The following is a 14,541-nucleotide window of genomic DNA, read 5'->3' on the forward strand; positions in this document are numbered from 1 at the left end:
AAGTCAAGATTCGCTTGGCAAAGGGACTTCCCAAATATAAGTGCTTCCGTTTTGATGCCAGAGACACGTTGTTCTTTGAGGATCGTCTTGTCGTTCCAAAAGGTGATCTCAGAAAGGTAATCATGGAAGAAGCTCATAACTCTCTCCTCTCAATACATCCAGGTAGCTCCAAGATGTATCAGGACTTGAAACAGACCTTCTGGTGGACTCGCCTGAAGCGTGAGATTTCTCAGTTCGTAAATGAATGTGATGTATGTCGAAGGGTGAAAGCAGAGAATCAACGTCCAGCAGGTCTTTTGCATCCTTTTTCCATTCCCGAGTGGAAGTTCGACCATATTGAGATGGATTTCGTCACCGGGTTTCCGAAGTCCAAGAAGGGTAATGATGCCATCTTCGTCGTCATCGACAAGTTGAGTAAAGTGGCTCATTTTCTTCCAGTCATGGAATCCATCTCCGCAGCTCAGCTTGCAGAGCTGTACACTTCCAGGATAGTGTCTTTGCATGGCGTGCCTATGATGATTTCTTCGGATCGCGGAAGTAACTTCACTTCCAAGTTCTGGGACTCTTTTCAGTCTGCGATGGGAACGAAGATACGTTTCAGCACAACTTTTCATCCTCAGACTAGTGGTCAAGTGGAGGGAGTCAATTAGGTCCTTGAGGATATGCCGAGAGCCTGTGTTATCTCTTTTGGCATGAAGTGGGAAGACTGCATGCCTTTCATTGAGTTCTTGTATAACAACAGTTATCAAGCTAGTACAGGCAAATCTCCATTTGAAATTCTCTATGGCAGGAAGTGCCGTACCCCGCTCAACTGGTCCGAGACCGGCAAGCGTCAGATTCTTGGGAATGACTTGATAGAAGAAGCTGAAGAGATGTGTCTGGTCCTTCGGGATAACCTCAGAGCAGCGCAGTCCCGTCAGAAGAGCTATTATGATAGCAAGCATCGTGACATGTCTTATGAGCTCGATGACTTCGTCTTTCTCAAGGTGTCGCCTATGAAGGGTACGCAACGCTTTGGTATCAAAGGCTACCTTGCGCCTCGTTTCGTGGGTCCTTTCAAAATTGTTGGCAAGAGAGGCGACCTTGCGTATCAGCTTGAGCTCCCGTCAAACTTTGCAAATGTGCATGACGTGTGCCATGTCTCTCAGCTACGGAGGTGCTTCAAGACTCCCGAGTGCACATTTCATCTTCAAGACATAGAACTTCAACCCGACCTATCCTATCGTGAGCATCCAGTTGTGGTTCTCGAGGCGACTGAGTGCAAGACCCGCAACAAGACTGTCAAATTTCTCAAGTTGGAATGGTCACACCATTCCGATAAAGAGGCCACTTGGGAACACGAGGATCACCTCCGTTCTGAATTCCCAGAGTTCTTTCATTCCTAGATCTCGGGTCGAGATCTTTTTGTAGTGTGGGAGAGTTTGTAATGCCCCAAGAGTGTAACTTGCCATATTTGGAACCTTCTGTATGTGGGTTCAGCTTCTCATTGCAATGAGAGTATATTCCATGTGGTATTTCATGTGCTTATGTCTTGTTTCCCTTTGCATGCATGCATCCATGTCATTCCATGCTATTGTGGTGTTGTTGTTTTGTGGGTCCATGATGTGAGGTGTGATGATATGTGTTGGCATGTGATGTGTTGATGAGTGGGGGTGCACTTGTATGTTTTCAAATAGGATTCAAAAACTTCTCCCCCTCTACTTATCTCAAGCTCAAGATTCTCTTGCTCCTTCCCTGTTTCAAAAATGCACATGCTTTAGTGTGATTTGTGGTGGATTTGATGATATGTATTTGTTTTTTTGAAACTATGTTTTAGTGGCGCAAATACTCACAAAACAGATCCACTAAATTCTGTTCTGTAAATATTTATATGCTCCAAATATTCCTTTTCCATTTTATTTAAATATGTCATAATTACTTATGACCAGGGGCATTTTTGTTTTATTTTTAGACTCAACAGGTTTGCATGTGCATTTGGTTTTGTCTCTGTTTATTTTAAATAGCAAAACCCCAGTGGGTTTTCCTTTTTCTTATCCGGCGCCTTCGAGTGGGCTCTCTCCCACTAGCCAGCCCAGCTTCCCTTGCGCGCAGCCCTTTCCCTGTAGACGGCGTCTTCTTCCTCTCCTTCTTCCGTCAGTTTCGTCAGAGAGAGAGACAACACGCCAGCGAGCAACGCCGTCTCATGGACGTCGAGGCCGCGCGACCCTCGCCTCCTCCTCCTCCTCCATAAATACCCCTTGGCGTCTGTGCAAGGCATAGGGTTCCTCCCTAGCGCCGCCACCTCTTTCCCCATCTCCTCCTCCCTCTCCCTCATCAGTAGCAGGTAAGTAAGCGAGCTCCCCGCCATGGCCGCGACTTGAGGAGGTCCTCGCCGTCGCTGCCGTGCCCCTGCATCCTCTCCAACCCCTCGACGAGCACGCGAGACCTCCAGGGAACCCGTTCCCGCAGCTAGGAGGAGCAGATCTGCACTGCATCCCCTTCATCGACGGCGGCGTGCTTCCTCTCCGTCGATCCCCTCCGCCGCGGCTTCTTCCACTCCTTCCTCTACCTCCTCTCCGACAGGCACGACGTCCTCGTCCAGTGGGTGAGCAAGCTTCTTCCTCCCCCTTCCCTATCGCCGGATCACGAGTAGGATCCCGTAGCCGCGTCGTGTTCTTTCTCTGTCGCCGGCGCTGCCGCGCGTCGTGGATAAGTAGTTGTAGGCCTCCTCGAGTAGAGTTAGTTGTAGAAATGGAATCGTGGGAGCCTCTACTCCCTTCCATCGACAGGTCGTAGGCCAATTTGGTGTATAACGTCGGCGAGGTGCTTCCCCAGTTCCGGCCACCGACGGGCAGAGGAAATACTAGAGGGGCTGCTCAATAGGGCAACCTCCTCTACTCTGTTAAGATCCAAGCGCACATCATAGTGGTAGGTGGGTTTTGTGGCTTCAGGCGGTCGTGGGTTCGAGTCCCGCATCGCCCCCTTTTTGTTATTTATCTCTCGGGCACAGTAGCTTCAGTAGACAGCTTACCCTGCTCCCTTCTCTGTTCTTGTCGAGCCAGTGCACACCAACCCAGTGGTGTTAGTTGGTGGGGTGATCCAGGGGCACCTGGGTTCGAATCCCTCCATTCCTTTTATTTTTTTTGCCATTCCTTTTACTGTTTTGCAATAGTTTGCTATGTTAAATGCTGTGGTAAGCGAGGACAGCATGTGTGATATTTGTTTGCCTCCCTCCAGTAGGTTTTCTCTATGTTTAGTTAGGGTTTGATGTCTGTGTAGGTGGTGTTTATGCATGTGTAGTGATGCATGTGTAGGCTTTGTGTGCATGTGTAATGTGTGAGCTAGCTCATGTATGTGAGTGTGTAGGTAAGTGTGTGATGCACTAGTGATGTATGTGTAGATGCATATCACCATGTATATGTGGTGTGTTATTAATGTGTATGAGAGATGAACTTTAGCACTAGCTAGTGCAATTATGTGGTGTGAGTATGTGTGTGGGTTCCCCCCCACATACTTTGTGTGTAGTGTATGTGATCTTGTGTGTGTGTGCATGTGTGTGTGTGTCACACATGCCCAAGGCATGGTGTGCCTTGACAAACACTATGTGCAAGCTTGTATGTGTAGGTGTAGGAATGCATGATGTGAGTGTAAGCTAGTGTGTGTGGATAACTAGCATGTGTAGGTGCTTGTTTTATGTGTGCTTGATGTAAGTGTGTGTGTGTGGTGTGCTAAGGCACATGAACATGAGGTCTACCCCTCATGTGCACAGATGGAGTGATGATAGTGTGCAAGTGGATGTGTATGTGATAATCTAGTGAGAAGCACATGTGATGAAGCACTATTCACCTCTATGTGATTCCATGTGGATTTTCTTCTTAGCTTTGTGCCCGTTTGTTCTATGCAAGTGCCTAGGTATTATATATGTTTTTGGGGTAGAATCATCCCACGAATCCATTGGTGGACTCAGTTTTGCCTTTGGAACCCTTTTTGGGAATGTCATATTTCTGTTTGATCAATGTTTGGAGCTTGGTTCCATGTGATGTGGTGAGCCCAAGAGCATGATTCCTTGTTGTGGCAGTAGAGGGTGAACCCCTCTATAGCATGTTGGTTTTGTTTTATGCTTAGGAGTTTATATGTGCAAGTTGTGCCTAGTCAAAGTAGGCATGTGGCTAAAAATTTCAGCTTGGTGAAAATATGTGATTTTCACCAAGTTTGAGGAACTGCTGATATTTTCTTCCCTTGTAGTTGTGCTTGCAAAAGTTCATGTGTTGGGAATCAGCCCTTGCAATCAACTCGAAAGTTGTAGCTTTTGTGTTTGTCTAGCCCTTTGTCAATTTTCATTCCATTTGACTTCCTGTAGATATTGTTTTGGGTGCTGTCAAAATGCTTCAGAGCATAAACACCTAGTGAGAATCTGAGAATTTCACTAAGTCCCTGAAAACTGATATTTTTGTCCAAGTTAGCAGCTGTAGAACTTTTTGTGTGAAACTCCTTTGTATTATCTCTTTGCTCATGCTTGTAGAGCTTTTGAATAGCTTCTGCCACATATCTTATTTGGCACATTTGGGTGGCTGTAGGTGCTTTGCATGTAGCTCTCAAACTGCTATGATGCTGTTTAGGACATAATGTATAGTTTTGATGTTTTGATGCTTGTGAATGCATAGTTGATGGTGTGGTGATATTCCTTGCACCACCCCATCCATACTTGTTTGTTTTGTGATTTGGCAACCTGGGAATACCAGAAGGATGCCATTGGAGTTTGTTGTGATGGATTTGATTCGTAGGACTCCGTTTCTTGTTTCGTTGTTTCCGGTTGATCGGTAGCTCCGTTCGTAACGTTCTTTATATGTTTTTGCATCGTTTTCGCGCGATGCATCTGTTCATGTCATCCTCATGCATGTCAAGATAGCTTAGAGTGCAGTTCTGTCCATAAGTATGTAGTTTCTTCTCATGCATGTGCAAGTGACTAGAATAGAGATGCATGTTCATTTTCATCTCATGCATCATGTGATTGTTGCATCTTGTTGTGCTGTTCTTCATTTGATGTTATTTTGATGTTGGGTAGCACCGGGTTCGGAGAGCGATTAGGTAGATCCGAGAGAGTACATGCAGGACGAACAAGAGCAGTTCCAAGCTGAAGACATCACATGCAAGATGACATGACCTTGATTCCATCTCTAGACTTGTTATGCTAGATTCACGTTTCCTTCGTGATATGCTCACTGCCTACCACTGAAATAATTGCCTCCTGATATTGCCTTGAAACCCAAACACTTTCCCATCCTAGCAAATATTGAATGGCTAAGTAGGCTTGCTCAGCTACTAATGTTAGCGTTGCTAGTGGGAGGTGCAATTGTCTCATGTGATAACATGAGTTTGATATCATTATGTTAAATCTGTTATTTAATTAATGCACCTATATACTTGGTAAATAACGGAAGGCCTAGCCTTTTGCAGGGTGTTTTGTTCCGTTATTGCCGCCATACTTTTCGGCTACCGGAGTTTGATTCCATAGCTGATCGCTCCTAGCACGTTCGGGGTTGTTATGGGGCCCCCTTGATAAATCATGTAGTGTTAAGACTTGTCCGGCAGGACCCAACATTGGTTTTAATTTGCTAATCACTTAATAATAATCTGCATAGGGAATAGCTACCCCAAGGAATTAATCAAGAACCCGGGCCAGTGCTCCTCATGAGTGTTGGTCCACCTACCTAGCAGTCGGCAATACCACCTCGGGGAAACTTGAGGCATTGGTCATTGTCCACTATGCATAGACGGTGTTGTCCTGAGAATGAGATACGCGACTCTTATCAAGGTCGTCGACACACCGGGAGGTCCTTCTAGTCTTGTCTTACCTTAGCGATATATCTTGCGTATAGGAATCCCGGTGAAGCTTTGGTTCTCCCCAGAGTTGAGGTTTTCCTCTAAGGAATCCGACGAGATCACGAGTTTCGTGATGGAGGATTACTTTGCGGCCCGTGACCGTTTGTGATGGACTAGTTGGAGCACCCCTGCAGGGTTTAATCTTTCGGAAAGTCGTGCCCGTGGTTATGTGGCAACTTGGAACATTTGTTAACATCCGGTTATAGATAACTTGAACCTAATCTATTAAAATTGCCAACCGTGTGCGTAACCGTGACTGTCCCCTTCAGAGACCTCTCCTCGATCGGGAACACGGTGGGGTTATGATTGACGTAAGTAGGTGTTCAAGATCACTTAGAGATCATCTAGTCTTCGCCCTCTAGTATAGACAACCATCTATATCTGTTCTACGTCAGTTAGCCACCATAAACGCTTAGGATGCTGCAACCTAAACACTGAACCTTCCTTACTTAATAACTTGACTACTTCTGGCACCGAGGTCATAGATTGCTGAGTCCCTGTGCCTCACAGATTACTTCAACACCCCAAAGGTACAGGTACGCCCGACACAGGTGATCCCGATGGCACACAGCTGGCGTGGCAGTACGATGAGGAGAACGGCCGCCTGTACGTGAACTATCCAGAAGACTGAGGCGTGGTCGTGGTCGTGGGCAAGCATGCAGGGTAGCATAGCCTTTTCTCATGTTATGTAGTCCGTAGAGGAACTACCTTGTCTGAATAATTGTGTCATGTGAACTCTGATATTATCTATGAGAGGGAAGATGATTCCCTATTTGTCATTCTATTATTATGTATGTGCTATGTTACCGTGCTTGCGAAATGCTTAGATGCGCTTCTTTCCATTTTGGGGCCTCGTTCACTAAATCGGAAAGGACCGCATCTTAGTCGTTACATATATGCTTGGACTATTGCACACCAGATGAGCAAGAATCAATGCCCAAGAAGAAAATAAGGCTACAAAAGATAGAACGCAGGTGGTTTAAGGAGTGGAAGGAATACTGATTCGTCACTCCAAAGTACGCGAAGAAATTCGCTCTTAAGCTACCTGGCAAAAGGCCTCCTCTCGAGGATCATCAGAATCCCGATCCTTCAAGCCTCAAGACGATTGATGATTATCCTGAGGAAAAGACCAAACACTTGTCAAAGCTTCAGAAGCAAGCAGAAGCTGTTGTGAGGAAATTTAATGAAGAATCTGTTGCTGCTGCTGCCGCAGCCACCTCCTCAGCTGCTGTAACTTCTCGCACGGTCATTCCTCAAGTGAAGCGTCTACCACAGAAATCAAAGGCTTCAAAGCCTCAAGAGAAATTGCTTCAGAAGGCCGCACCTGCGTCTGCGCCAAAACCCTCAACAACCACACAGGCTTCAAAGCCTGAACACAAGTAGCTTGTGAAGCAACTGCCAACTGTCTCCAGCTCCTTTGTTCCATCTACCACGAGCTCAGAGACAAAGTCTTCACCAACACCGTTGAAAACTAAGATGACTGCTGGAAGAGGAAACAAACCCAACCCAAGCAAAGTCATCAAAGTCCTTTCTGCATCAGAAGGAAGTGATGAATATGATGATCAGATACTACAAGCAATCATCAGAAACAAGCAAGAATGGGTCGCTCAAGCTTCAGGCAGTGCCATTCCTCTTGCCATGGACCGAAAAGTCATGTTGGACTACATCAATGTCTAGTATGATGACCCAAACACACCCATTGATGACTTGAAGCTTCCCCCGGGCATCAGCCATATGGTGGCCACATTCATCAATGAGGCCAAGTGGAAGGAGACGCAAGCCTAACAAGCAAAGGCTAGAAAGCTGAAGAAGGAGAAATTCCTTAGACAGAATCTCCTCAGCCTGAGGCCTAATGCTCTTGTGTCAACCCAGGAAGAACTGAAGACTTTGTCAGACAAGTATACTAAACTATCTGATCGTCAAAGTCTCAAGACCAATTTCATCAAGTTTGCAACCAACGCAGTTGATGGTTACAACAAAAAGGCTGCTCCTCCAGCAAAACCACAACAGCGTGAGGAAGAGGAACAACAAGCAACCCCTGCTGAAGAAATGCCTCAAGAAAGCCATGCTGATGCACCGTCTATTGAGGAAATAGCTAAGGATATTCCAGCTGATGCATCTAAGCCAGCTGATGAATCGGCTCCAGCTGAAGAAAATGCTTCAGCTGAGGAAACTGCCAGGACGGATATGGCTCCACCTCCTGAAGAGAAAATGCCTTCACCAAAATCCTGAAAGGTGAAGAAAATCACTCCGTCTGCATCAGACGTGAAGAAAACTAGGGATGCAGAAAAATAAGCCAAGAAAAGAAAAGCTTCTTCAACACCAGAATCAACAGAGGCCAAGCGCCTCAACTCTCTTTATGAAAATGCTCCTTTGGATGTTGTGCCTCTCAAGATTGCTCCATCCTACGCTATGATTTCCTTCGAAAGCGAAGATACGGAACATCTGACTGATGAGGAAATGAAATGTGCTGAGTCCGAGGAACACACAGATGAGGAAATTCAAATTTATGACATTCCTCATACATTCATTCCTCCTGAAGAACATGCTCAAGGATCAGCTGCATCAACTGAAGAATTTGGCTCCTCCTCCAAGCAAATTCCTCAAGCTGAGGAAAACCAAGAAGAAGATCGTCAGCCCGGGGAAAATCCTAATCCTGAGCAAGATCCTCAACCTGAGGTTCAGGCTGAAGAAAATCCTCACCCTGAGCAAAACCCTCAACCCGAGGCAGAGGCTGATGAAATTCCTCAACCTGAGGAACATGCTGAAGAAAATGCTCCCGTGCCCAATACAGAAACTGCTATTGTGGTTGTGAACATGGAGACTGCCATGATCGTCTCTCCTCAAGAGAAGGAGCTAAATCTCCAGCCTATGCAGCATCAGCCCTTCTCAAAAAAGGCCAAAGTTTCAAAAGGAGGCGTTTTGTGAAGAACACATGTATTTCATCGGAGATAATCCTTATGACAAGCTTCGCATCAGGCACATGAAGTTTTGGACAAGGACTCAGCTCAACTATTATGCATCTGTGCTTTGTGGAAGAAACAAAATATTTCAGCACATGCATATTCCTCATGTTGAGCTTGAAGAAATTCCTTGCTTCGCTCCAGTCCTCAACGTTCTTCATGGAGCCGGAGTGCTGCTACTTTCCACTGATATCTGCAATTTTGGAACAGTGACATCATTCTTCAATTCTATGCAACTTTGCACATCTCTGTAGATCCAACATATATCAACACTTGGGTGCTGGATTGGATGACGCATCACACACACTTCAAGGCCCGTGCAAATGAGCTGCTGCGAGTACTTCCTGTATCAATTCCTTCAGAACATGCTGTGAAGATGTACGATGAACGAGAAATGCCCAATAAGCTGATGGAAGTCCTCATGAAGCCTTTGGCCAAGGGTCAACCACCAAGAATGACTTTTCTGGTCCAAGATCTGAAGTATGAACCCAGTACTGTCTACAGAATTCTATGCAGTGTCATTGCTCCTATCAAGCGCCATGATGATGAAGAAGATGTTGTAGGCATCATGAAGAATATCCTCTTCAACATCATCCATGGCATCCGCATAAACCTTCACGACTTCTTCTTGAGGACTCTATCTGACAATGCTATGTCACCTTTCGACCTAAAGATTTGCGCTCCATGGATCATGAGATTCATCAGACGCAGGTCAGGCATCAACTATCATGCTGATTTCAATAATCACATTGGATATATGCCTCCGATCAGAGTCAACAAGAAGACTTTCGAGCCAGTTGAAGGAAAAGGCAAGTCTGTGATCGATGAAGGTAGTCGGCCCCTTGATGGCCAGTTTCGTGAACCAGATGCATATTCTTCATGGGATGATACTGAAACCCAGGAGCCACCAAGCCCAGTTGCCCCAAGGGTGATGACCAAGAGAGAGCTTCTCCTTAGTCTTCAGGAGAAGGTCGATCACAATCACAAATGGGTCAAACGCCAATTCGGTGCCATTGTGAAAACCCTCAATGAGACTCAGAATGTAGTGAAGATTAATCACCACTATCTTCATGAGGTTTTTGATCGCACCTGGGCCACACTGGCTCATTTGAAGACTCCAACTGAACTTGAAGAATTGGAGTTTACACAGGACTTTGACTGGTCATGACCACAAAAAGAAGAAATTCAAGCCAATTCCAGTTCCAGACCTCGAGGACAGTTCATTTTCTTCATTCCGCACTTCAGAACCTGATGAAGACCAAGAAGATATTTCCACTGGTCGAAGGAGGAAGCCCGCCAAGAATCCTCACGCGTCTTCCTCAACTGCCAAGAAGTGAAAGTCTTCAAGGGGCGTTAGTCCTTAGTTTTAATCCTTTTCGTCACTTGATGACAAAGGGGGAGAAATCTGAGAGTTAGTCTTCACGCGAGATATATTTTGGGGCTTATGAACTTTATTAAGTTACAAACTCTTGGTTCTTCTAAAGTGTTTTATGTAATGAGTTGTAACTTAAGCCCGATGGTACTCTGACGCTTTTGAACGTTTTTCTTCGCATGCTTATTCCTCAAAATATTAATGCACGCATGCTGGAATTCGTCAGATACCATTTCTCATTATGCATCCCCAAATTCTTCATATTATATGTCATATGTATGCATGATTTACAAGACTCAGGGGGAGATCTCCATGATATAAATCATCAATGTGCATTTGCTGTGAAAAGCAAAATCCTCAAAATATGCACATCTTCAGGGGGAGTCTCTGTGTATCTTGATTTCAAACTCCTAAAAATGAGTATTTACACTTCATATTTTTATCCCCGTTGAAGACTTAACCTAATTGTCATCAACCACCAAAAAGGGGGAGATTGTAAGTGCATCTAGTGCCCATTAGTGATTGTGGTGGTTTGAAGACTTATAGGTTAAGTATCTAATGTGTTCGTGAGTGTACACATGATCTATAAGTCGCTGATGAGTTTGAAATATTCGATGAATATCGACCCCTAAAAATGTATATCTTCGACTGAAGAAATTGGTCTTCTGCTGAAGACTTTGATCGTGAAGAATTTGCGATGTAATTGATATTCCTCATGAAGATATTGAATATGAGGAATTCGGTGCGTCTTGAAGAAAAACGTTTCGAAGACTTTGAAGCGTGAAGATTTCTTCTTTCTGTTTCATTTTCTTCACTCTTGAGTCATAGGAACACCGTACTGTTAAAGGGGGTCGAGGTAACACTTCGGAATGAATTTCCTCATGATGATCAACCCAATCCTAATCCTACTAAAAGCCTCAAGTGAGGAATATGAGAGACATGAGGACTCTCACAATTGAGGGTCCCGACCGTTGCCGCAATTCGTGCCACATCACCGATCTTATCTACTCCAACGGTCATATTATTTAAGGGCATTAATGTCAAATCATGTTGGTATGCTTCTAGGCTATAAATAGCCGCCCCCACAACCATTAGCTGGTTGGCTGCTCCGTTAGAAACTGACACTTGTCATAAGAGCAACCCAAATTCCTCACAGTCTTTGAGAGTAAATCATTAGTGAGGAAATACCCCAAACACCAAACGATAAACCAAAAACTAGGTGATTGAGCATCATTGAAGAATTTGTTCGTGTGTGGAATCGAAGCCTTTTACCTTTGAGGGTTGTGCATCCTCCAGACGGTTAGGCGTCATGGCCTAGAGCAATCTAGCAGTCAATTGTGGATCGCCAGGTGACCAAGTTTGTGAGGGTTTGGAAGTCAGCCCTGAAGACTTACCACGAGTGTTGGGCGAGGACTGTGTGTCTTTAGCTCAAGGAGAATACGGTAGGGACTGTGTGTCTCGGGACTGTGTGTCCTTTGGTTTCAATACCAAGCCGCTCCGAACCAGACGTACAACTGTCACAACAGTTGGAACTGGTTCATCAACCAATGTCTTCACTTTGATACGGGTTCTATTTCTTCAACTCTTTCAATTCCTCAATATTGCATGTTGAAGATTTTCATTGTCACTGTTTGAAAAATTTGTTGAAAACTTTCTCTGAAATTACTCAACCCCAAATTCTTCACGTGAGTTAATCCTCACCTGCTTTCTGTGTGCGTGCGTACTGTGCAAACAACTTTTCATATTCCTCATCTTGACAACTGCTGTTGTGATACTTTGCACCCCTGATCCTTTGCTGTTTCCGCTGCAAGTTAGTCATCAGTGAGGAATTTCCTCAGTGATGAAATTCTAAAAATCTCCTATTCACCCCCTCTAGTCGATATAACGCACTTTCACTCTCCTCGTCCTCCGCATAGCTTAGCGAAGCTGTGTCGGAGAACTACGTAGCTCCACCGCCACCACGCCATCGTGCTACCAGAGCTCTCTCCCTCAACCTCTACTTCCCTCCTTGCTGGTTCAAGGTGTTGGAGACGTCACCGGGCTGCACGTGTGTTGAACACGGAGGTGTCGTAGTTCGGTACATAGATCGGAATACACCGCGATCTAAATCGCTGCGAGTACGACTCCATCAACCGCGTTCACAGTAACGCTTCCTCTTAGCGATCTTCAAAGGTATGAAGATGCTCTACAACCTCTCTCGTTGCTGGTTTCTCCATAGATAGATCCTTGTATGGCGTAGGAAATTTTTTGAATTTACTACGATCCCCAACAAAACGCACCACATTATGTCCTATCAACTCGTGGGCCCTCCATCGTTGACGAACTCGGCCCCACGGGTTGAGGCGTCGTCGCTGTCGCTTCTGCCACCGCAGGAACTACCATCGGAATGCTTGCTCGCCGTTCATCCGCCGCCATGCCTGCTCGCCATCGGTCGCCTTCGCTTTCAATCGGGGAAGATAGGAAAGGGGATTGAGAATAGACAAGGAGCTGAGTGGGGTCTGCGCTGACGGATGGGCCACGCGGTGATGTGTCATACGAGGTAACTTCCCGGTCGGTCACCCATCCTAGAACTACTCCAAGCCGAGCATGCTTAACCTGGGAGTTCTGTTCGAATGGGGTCCTAGAAAAGAAAAAATTCCTTATTAATATGAGTGGTCTATCATCCCTAATAAGCTAGGCTGGTCACCCATCCTAGAACTACTCCAAGCTGAGCACGCTTAACCTGGGAGTTCTCTTCGAATGGGCTTTCGAGAAAAGAAGGAATTATTTATTGACATGAGTAGTCTATCATCCCTAATAAGCCAGGTTATCACACGTATTTTCGTGTATGAGGATCGTACTGAAACAGTTCTCAATTTCCTGGACTGGATTGGAGCTCGCCGCCAAATTCCAGGATGATCGATGCAATTATCTCCCTTAACACCTGCTGGAAAGCCCTTGGGACAACCAGGAAGGCAAGGTTGTTGTTGTTCTCGATCTGCATGTAGAACCGGCATGCACCGGTTCTATTGGTTGGTGCCTAATCCTCGGCATGCAACCAAGCGTTGGCAGAGGCAGTGTCGTCACCTCCCTCCTCCACATCATTCTGATCTTACTAGGTAGGAAGTGCAGTTTGCCGCACCCGACACCACCGGATACAGTCATACCCAATCCGGTAATACAGTCGTTGGAGCATTTTAAATATAAAAAATATCATGATATTCGTTCAATATAGTGTCATACACCAAATTATTATCTAAGAACCGATTCAAGAAAATTAGACAAATAAGATGTATCTATTCTAATGGAGCGAAAAGTGTATACAACTACAATGCCTCTGTTCTAATGAAGCCTCAAGATAGAAAGTGCGGCTTGCAGCAACTCTAAAGAAGGAATTACGCGCTTATAGTAATAATAGTTAGAAAGTGCGGCCTGCCGCATCCCCGTGCCACAACTATATCCAACACGATAGGTCACGCTTCATATTCGATAGGTTCACATGATGAAACACTACTGGAATCACAGAATTTGCCATCTGCCTTGTCTTTGCCGTCTGCTGGCTGATGGCAAAGAGCTTCTTTGCCATCAGCTCGAAGCACAACACACGGCAAAAGCTTGGCTGATGGCAAAGGCAATATTTACCATCCGCCATATCTTTGCCGTCTTCCCCCGGATGACACAGAAGGCCCCGACAGACGGCAAAGGGTCGAGGCCCCACCGCCACACTTTGTCGTGTGCCAGTTGACGGCAGTGAAGGACCCGGCAGACAGCAAACGGGAGAGGCCCCACCCACCTAACGGCTCGCGCCAAACCCACCCCCACCTGAAACTTTGTCGTTTGACTTCTCCCTTTTGACATCCGCCTGCAGACAACAAAGGGGACGGCAGTTAGTGGTCATCCCCCCACTCCACCCCACTCTCCTCCCACTCTCTCCCACTATCTCTCTCTCTCTCTCTCTCTCGCCCGTGCCCTCCCAGCCGCACCACCGCGCGGTGACAACCGCTCCCCACCGCCGGCTCCACCCCCTTCTTCCCCACAACAGGCGCCACCCCCACTCCTTAACACGATGGCCCCTCCCCGCGGTGAGCCCCCCTCTCCCCACCAACCCCCCCCGCCACCTCACCACCGCTCCTGCCCGCCTCGCGCGCAGCCCGAGTGCCCCACCGCCCCGGTAATTTATTTCCGTTTTTTCTCATGTTTAGTTGATTAATTAGTTTAGTTTAGTTTTCTATTATTTAGTTCATTAGTTTAGTTTAGTTTTGTGTTATTTAGTTCATTAGTTTAGTTTAGTATTCTGTTATTTAGTTCATTAGTTCTGTTATTTAGTTCATTAGTTTAGGAGAAGAGGAGAAGAAAGAGGAAAAA

This window comes from Hordeum vulgare, chromosome 3H (genome assembly GCF_904849725.1).
Source record: "Hordeum vulgare subsp. vulgare chromosome 3H, MorexV3_pseudomolecules_assembly, whole genome shotgun sequence".
Taxonomy (NCBI): domain Eukaryota; kingdom Viridiplantae; phylum Streptophyta; class Magnoliopsida; order Poales; family Poaceae; genus Hordeum; species Hordeum vulgare.